This window comes from Garra rufa, chromosome 8 (genome assembly GCF_049309525.1).
Source record: "Garra rufa chromosome 8, GarRuf1.0, whole genome shotgun sequence".
Lineage (NCBI taxonomy): Eukaryota > Metazoa > Chordata > Actinopteri > Cypriniformes > Cyprinidae > Garra > Garra rufa.
The window spans coordinates 38,962,189-38,970,956 of NC_133368.1; positions in this window are offsets into that span (position 1 = coordinate 38,962,189).

Genomic DNA, 8,768 nt, shown 5'->3' on the forward strand with positions numbered 1-8,768 from the left:
ACATTAACTAATTAAAATCCAAGTTATATCTGTTCATTTTTTTTATTGGACCAGAGCTAACATGATCCGTTGTATTTTTATTACCTACCGTTATCAAAGATTCAAATATTCTCTAACAAATGCATTGCTCATCTTTCATAAATGCTGGTTAATAGATTAACATTATTTGATGAACAGATTTTAATGCCGGATTCATAATCACCGATCCATGGAGGCAAACATGCGTGCATCACACACGAAAACAATGCTCAGTTGCTCACTGGATAGACATTAAGACAAATTGCAGAACTTTGGTAATGATTATTTTTAATAAAGTTAAATAAGCGCAGTTAATTTACATTTGACCGCAGTTAAAGTATTTACTCGTCTAAGATTCCTCAATCTGATTACATTAACAAACTACAGTAAAAAACGGGACAACACTCATATCAGCAACAATAATAGGCAATCTTATTTAATGATTCAGTAATGTTAAAATGAGAACAGTTCTTCTTTATATAGATTCGGGTGTCTGTCTTTCAGGTGCTTTGCCAAATTAGTGGTGTTAGCGCCTTTTGTTACCACTGCTCTGTAGCAACTCTTACATATTGGCTTGCTTGTGTACTTCGGCTTTCCATGTTCGTTTGCTTCATATCCGAAATATTTCCAGATAGCACTCCTGCTGTGTTCTTGATCAAACAAAGCCGGTCGCGGGGCATCGCGCTCGCCTTTCTGTTCGCTTGAATTTGACGAGACAGGCACTGCGGTCACGTGTGGTGTTTGTAAACTCGCCTTTGTGGAAAAGTGAAAGTGACAGCTCGGCTAGTATCGATACTTCGGGAAATTAGTATTGGTATCGTTCAGATATTTCAGTATCGATATTTATCGAAATATCGATATTTTTGACAACACTACTTTTGACTTCTATCAAGTAGTAGTGCATAGGGCTGTCGCAGTTAAGGAATTTCCCTTGCGGTAATTTTGAGTGGCTCAGTAGCGCGGTATGCGGTATTACCGCCATATATATATATATATATATATATATATATATAAAATTGTGTGTAGGCTGTTACAATGTAAGGTCATATTCAGAAATCAATAAACCGAAACCAAATCGCGTTGCTATATGAAGTGAAGTAAACAGTAACGTACTTACATAGAAACCTAGCCAGAAAGAAATGCAAATTTTGAAGAAAAATGTCAGACATACTTAGAGGTTTTGCATCTGAAATCTTCGTGTGTATAACAGTTAGCGCGCACCCTCGAGTTTGACTGGACGAGAGACTTTCTGTCAGTATTTCACCTGCGTGCTTTAGGCGAGCTGTCAGTCAGTGCAGTTTCATTGTTACGCCACAAGAGGGAGGCAAGAGACTATCTTTGAGTAAGTCTCTAAACCGTTCATTCAACTATACGTTCAAAAACGCTTATTTAATCAAAGAGAGACGTAATGAAACACGATGTTGAAATCATTTTAACTTTAATCGCCACTTTTAAAGGCTCAGCTGAGCAGCAGAGCATCGATGTTAAGACAGAGATTTCACTTTTCTTGGACATGACAAGCTAGTTTCACATACATGACTTGGTCTGAAAGACAGACGCAGGTAATCGCACATGCTCAGTCGATCTCTCTCTCATTCGCTGTCTGTTTAGGCTTGTTAAATGCATATCTACTGAGCCTCATAATAAAAACATTATGTTATCATTACTAACTTATTACTAATTTAATATTCAGCACATAGACATTAAGTGAGAAGGGCGAATCCTTAGGAAAAAAGAAAACAGGCAAATATCGCGGTTGCTGCGGTTGTTGCATTCCTCTGCGGTTATGCACGTCAATAGCGCGGTATTGCGATATTGCGGTTATCGCGACAGCCCTAGTAGTGCAATGTGTTTTGCCCACTTTTTTGCTTCTTTTGGTTAGTAGCTTGCAATTTAACTAACTACTTTTTTCAAAATGTCCCTTGGCTGTAGCATAACTACTTCCAATTAGACATGTAACTTGAAAATAGGTTCGTCAACACTGTAGTAATTAACTACATTATGTGTATATCAGAGGTTGCGTTAGACTTCCACATTGCCTGTCATTTTGACGGACAGGGTCGTAAAAATTCCGTCATAATCTATTATTATCCGTCATTTTAATTTTTCATATTTTAATTATAATAACACATTTAATTGCTTTTATTTTTGTTCACATTTTCATTTTTAATCATGAACCTACAAGGCGAGCATACTGTATAGGTTTATGCACTTATTTATGAAGAGAACAGATGGATCTCAGTGGATCTTGCTGTTTTCAGTTCACGAATTAACAGTAGTGCGCATAATTAATAAATCACAATAAGCGATTACGCTCTGTGCTTTCTTACTTTCAATATGAAAAAGTCTCAGATTTCAAATTCTGTCTATTTCATCTGGAAATTCAAGCAATAAATACCGTTTTGGCGCTCTTTAATGTGGCGTGAGACCGCTGTAGTTTATACTGGGTGCTCGCATGTGCGTATCAAAAGATTCCTTGTGACAGTTTCGTTTTTGTTCTGTATCCAGTGCTCTGCTGCCACATTGGAGCGCGGTCGCCACCAACTGGACAGGGGTGGGAATTACAGTTATAATTTACAACAGATCACCTGCAGTGTAATCTGTCAAAATGACGGAAAGCCTTCAGATTTTTCCGTCACTGATTAAAAAAATCTGTCAATGACGGACAATTTTCGGTTAACGCGACCTCTGGTGTATATTGACCAGTTGTACATGATCTCTATGCATCTTCTTTTTCTGTACGCCTTCCGACAGCAAGTTGGACATTCCTCTGGCAGAACAAGAGAGACTGAGAAAAAAAGAGAGGTGATGGTGAGAGGCCAGCCATACCAACCCTGCAGGCATGGCGCTGGTCCAAACTCTACACTGCTTAAGTGTGAACCCAGGGGAGGCTGATGCTGCTGGGGGTGCAGAAACCCACAATTCCAGCCGCCCCTTTACGTGCCAAAGCTATCTCACAAATATGATTACATATTCCCTCTTCCAACCACCATTATGGATTACATTAGATCTTAAATGGGCCAAATGCACACTACACTTGAAACATACTGAAACACACACACACACTCGCACACACATTCAGGGCTCTTTAGCGTCCCCCTGCTGTGCCCCTCCCCTTCAAAGCTAGGGGGGATTCACATGAACCAAAAATGCTGATCCTTCACAAAAGCACTGGGCAGAGGGAAAGGTCATCCACAACAGGCCAGGAAAATGCATGCCATCCTGGCTTTCCCTCTAATACCTTAAAACCCCCTCACATTCCAGCCTAACCTACCTTTCCTCTAATGTACAGATTCTTCCAAGTGAGATTGCCGGTTTTCTGGACATCAACCAATAGAAGCGTAGGATGCGTGTTATCAGTGCCCTTCAGGCAATGCCACTTTGAGGAGTGTGTGACCAAGCGCTTGGGATGATGAGCTAAGCCGTTAACCACACCTTTGACCACTGACGCTCCCCACGAGTCAACTGTACAGACGAGATGGTCGATAATGTTTTCACAGGGAAAATCTAAACACAAAACACAACAAAAGACCATGTTTAGAGAGTATTCATACATGTCACAGCTTTTGGCCTATCACTGCCCTCAAGGATAACTGGTACAAACAACACACAGACATATATATATATATATATATAAAAGACTAGTTTGTGGGTAGGTTCTACAGCTACAATCTTATTGCAAATTTTTCAATATCCGTCTAGTAGAAGCCAAATCAATTGCTTAGCAAACTAGACTCTCATTCAGTACATTAGTGGTGTGGTAAGAACAGGACATCAACATTTGTATCACAATACATGTTATTATGGTAATAAACCATAACTTATTTGAATACACTCAAGACGCAACAATAATGCTGTGAAAATATGCAAAGTCCATGGCATAAACATAAATAAATAAATTTAAACAACATTGCAATTTAGCATACGTAAAGTGCATGCAAATTCAAACAAACATAAAGATGAGAAAATAAATAAAAAGTAGCCAAGTGTGTCAGTACCATAGTAAAGTGATGATGTCATGTGGTAATGGAGGGTTTGGTCAGTTACCCGGATGCGCGGCCATATTTGAAATACTCGGATATAAACAACAGCATTTATTTCAAGGTTAATGTACTACTGAATACATTGTTCTGCAAATTTTTTGCTGTCTAAACCACGGAAAAAACATGTGGAAGCTGCTAAATTATATAGAGAAGGACTTTAGTAAGCAGGAAAGGGTGCAATATTTTGAAAACAGTTAATAGGTGGTAAAGATATGTATGAGCAGTATTAATTGTGGTATCAGCTTAATATTTCAAATATCTGACCAGAAATTGAACAAACACGAATGTTGTCAAGATTTTTGTATTCAGTAGTACATTAACCTTGAAATAAATGCTGTTGTTTACATCCGAGTATTTCAAATATGGCCGCGCATCCGGGTAACTGACCAAACCCTCCATTACCACATGACATCATCACTTTACTATGGTACTGACACACTTGGCTACTTTTTATTTTCTCATCTTTATGTTTGTTTGAATTTGCATGCACTTTACGTATGCTAAATTGCAATGTTGTTTAAATTTATTTATCCTGGAAATCCTTGGAAATCCACAAACACCTTTTGTTTCTCAGACACTCTTCTCTTTTGCACTCTTCTCCTTGATTTCTTATAACATTTGGCAGTCTACTCCAAATGTTTTTCCAGTTTAAACGATTATTACAGTCCAAAACACGACAATAACTGGCCATGTTCAGCAGCAATAATAATCCAAATTTGTGAGTTTCGTGCCGCCAAAATGGCCGATTGATGACTTGTACTGAAAACACTCTATACTATGGTACTTTGATACCACACTGAATGACTACCGAATATACTATGATATTAACATGCTCCAAGTATATGTGCAGAAAACAATATAATAATGTAATACCATGGTACTTTTGAACATTTAGTACAGCATTTGTTGTGTTTACCTTCAGCAGTGCACGCAGCAAGTGCTCCTGTGGTGAACTTGACACCTCCACATGCCAAACGACACGATTTTGCAGGTTTGGTTTCTATTATTCCATGAAATATTTTATTTTATCAAGCTCTCTTTTTGTTCTTTGTGTCCTAAAGTGCTCCATTTTGCTATATGTGATGAGAATCCGCTCGAGAACGTTCAGCACATAAAATGCGAACCGATTCAGAGTCAGATTGTTAACCTGTTAATGCTAACCCGTTTGTTTGATTCTTTAAAAATAGAACCGACTCAAAAGAGTCATTCATTTGTGAATCGACTAGTTTGAATTCTAAACATCCGAAGAGACAAGACTTGATTCAGTGCATGAGTGAGTTTAACCAAATGATTCAGACTGGATTGCGAACTGCGAAGCGATTTTTACCCTTATGCTAACACGGATGAACGACTCCTTCAAAAGAATCGACCAAAGAAAGATTCATTTGCGAATAGCGCTATTTATATTTTTAAACATGAATTATATAGGACGTGTTCAGTGTAATATTGTCAGAGAAAATGTTTCTCCGGTCCATATAACATTATTCCCCGAGCTATGCGAAAACGTGCAATCTTTTTAAAGTTTTACGGGGTTGTAGCTACAGTAGTTTGTTACACATGAACTGTTAAATCGCCTCAGTCACACTACAGCTGATGCCTAGCTGATGTGTTCGGTCCTGATTGTGAATAATATTATTACATTTAAATATTTTAGTTTAAGGACATTTTATTCATTTTTGAATAATAATTAGTGGTATCCACTTTATGTGCTCACGTCCAAATATTAGATTTTTTTGTTTTACAAACATACTATACAGATGTAGGCCTAAAATACAAAGGCATACCATTTTATCCCGCCCTCTAGCTCATATACAGCCCAGAGAAAAGACTTTACAAATGTGTGTTAATAATCTCTGCAAAAACAACATTTCACATCATGTGTGAAAGCCGCATCGTCCCAGGCTGGGGCTTTGGAAAAATAAATCAATAAAAAAACAAAATAAAGGAGGAAAAGAGGGTAGAGAATGAGAAAGAGAGAGGTGTAGAAGAGAGAGAGAAAATGGACGGACCGCTGTTCTACAAATATTTGGAGATGTGGTGCTGTTTTCATTGCTGACATCAACATAAATTTGTGCAACGGGGCCCAAGATGCTCAGCAGGTGTCACTTTCTGTGAAAGCAGTAGAAAGAGAAGTAGAAAGTGGTAAGAGAGCTATCGAGGGTGGGAATGGAACAAGAGAGGTGGAAGATAATGACCTTTGCCCTTCTGAACTGTGCTTTCTCTCCCTCAGAGAGGTGTGGGTCATCTGCTCTCAACCCTCGGCCTTACCACCTCACACCGCAGTGCTTTTCTTCTGTAGTCATCTCATCTGCCAAACCTAGAATCCAGAGGTGGGACCAAGTCATTGTTTTGCAAGTCACAAGTAAGTCTCGAGTCTTTGCATTCAAGTCTCAAGTCAAGTCCCGAGTCAAGCCAGACAAGTCCCAAGTCAAGTCCCAAGTCAAGACGAGCAAGTCCAAGTCGAGTTGCAAGTCCTCAACTTTAAGCTTCAAGTCCTTAACAAGTCACTAGTGCTGTTTGCCTAAATTAGTGCCTCTGTATTAATTACTATAGTAAATTTAAAGTCAATATTAGTCTATAGTAGGTATAATTATAAAATATAGACTATAATAATTAGTGATGTTTTATTGAGGAATGTATCATTGTTTGTGATAAAAAATAGGCCTAATTGAATTAATAATTTATTTTAAGTCCACTGTTTCATTTGTTAAATATTCAGTGACTTTAATAAATCAGTTGAGTCAAATAAAATATATAAGTATAATATAAATATATATAAATATTTGAAAGGTTTAGCCAATTATTAGGCTACTGTTGTTACTTCTTATAATTATTATTATAAGTGGTTTATAGTGATTATGTGTAATTTAAATGTCAAATTATGTGTAATTTAAATGTCATATGTCGCGTCTTTTGCGCGCTCAAGTTCAAATTTCAAATGTAGACGCGCGGTATGCGCGCTCATAATGGAAGCTACGCGGTCGCCACCATAGATATACTGTACGCAATGCGCTCGTTTTTTTCCAGCGCGTCCGCGCCGCATAGAGATAAAAACATCTCACCACAGGTCTTGTGACAAGAACCAACCGAACAGCTTCATCCTTTTCCTTTATAACATTGAAAGCACTGCCAAGTAGGCCTATATATAAATAAAATACATATTTATTTTGTGTTTCAAAATTATATACATGAGGCTCAAACATTATTAACAAACGTGCGTGTTTATTTTAGCACTTCAGTCAGTGAACAGGCAGCCAGAAAATGCAAAAATAAATCAAAGAAATAATATAATTAAATAAAAAAAACAGCTTAAATAACAATGTTAAATAGGCTAGTAAACATACATTCGTTGCAAAAATGTCGTGCGTCTCATCTACTGGCCCGAGTCCGACTGGAACCTGTCGTTTTTCTCTTTCTCTCCCCCATTACTGCTGTTTTTAATAGCAAAGTGATTACATTTATTTTCGTTTCTTTAGTTTATGAAGTTAATTTAGAGATATTTTTGGAACACTTTTTGTTTGTTAAATTCAAGTTTGTTTGTTTTTTTTGTTTTTGTTTTTTTAGTAACGACCAATTGCGACCAGCGGCAGAGATTAATTTAGCCTGCTCAAGTCATCACGATTTAAATTAAAATCCATAGTTATATTTATATAAAAAAAAACGTATCAAAAGCATATCACAATATTAGTTTAATCGTTCAATGTGTCGTTGCCTGACACATTCATGGTAATTACTTTTGCTGGGGCTTAGCGGCCAGGTGCATTTGAACACTGACCCCTTCCAGAGAGAGATCACGAGAGGTGCTCCCTCCGGCCTGATTATCCTAATAATATCTTGTAGTGTGATGCGCCATGAATTTCAAATATTGTAGTGTATGCATGTTTAGGATTTCAGGTAAAATAATCTGCAAAGTTTCTCTGTATGTGTGCGCTGCAACCAGATTTCATATTCGGTTAGGATTTTAAAACTCCTGTAGTGAGAGCCGGTGTTCTAACATTTCATCCTACCTATCCTGACGCCAGTCATGCCACAGGATGCGCAAGCTGAGCGGTTTGGAAAGAAAGACAAAGTGGCGCGCCTAGCGTTTTGTATGCGTTTTTAGGCTCAACATGTGAATGGCCGATAAAAAACATTAAATATCCTTGACATTATGTGGATAAAAACATTATAAGCGCTCACTTAGCGAGCCCCTCTCTGGCTCAGTGCCAAATGCTGCGCTAATCATACCAGTGTAATTCGCTTCAGCCTATATTGATCAGAACTCTCCGAAGTTTTTCTTTTGAAGACTTGCCGAGTCACAGGGTTCAAGTCCAAGTCAAGTCTCGAGTCATTGCTGTCAAAGTCTAAGTCGAGTCGCAAGTCATCTTTGATTATGTCAAGTCAAGTCACAAGTCATCAAATTTGTGACTCGAGTCCGAGTCGAGTCTCGAGTCATTGACTCGAGTCCACAACTCTGCTAGAATCTTCAGTCTTCAGACCTAACCACAAGACACACACATACAGGCAGAGAGAAAAAGGAAAACACACACAAACTCCACAGGAGGCAGCGGTTCTCTTTCTAAGAGACTCTAGCAACACATTCAAATTGCCAAAAAATAAATTAAAAACATTATTAATAACATCAAGAGCATTTAAAGAGAACATTTCTTTACTGGAGAACAGGCATGGCACGTATTTGTGGAAAACATATTGTTGTAGTCACTGTGA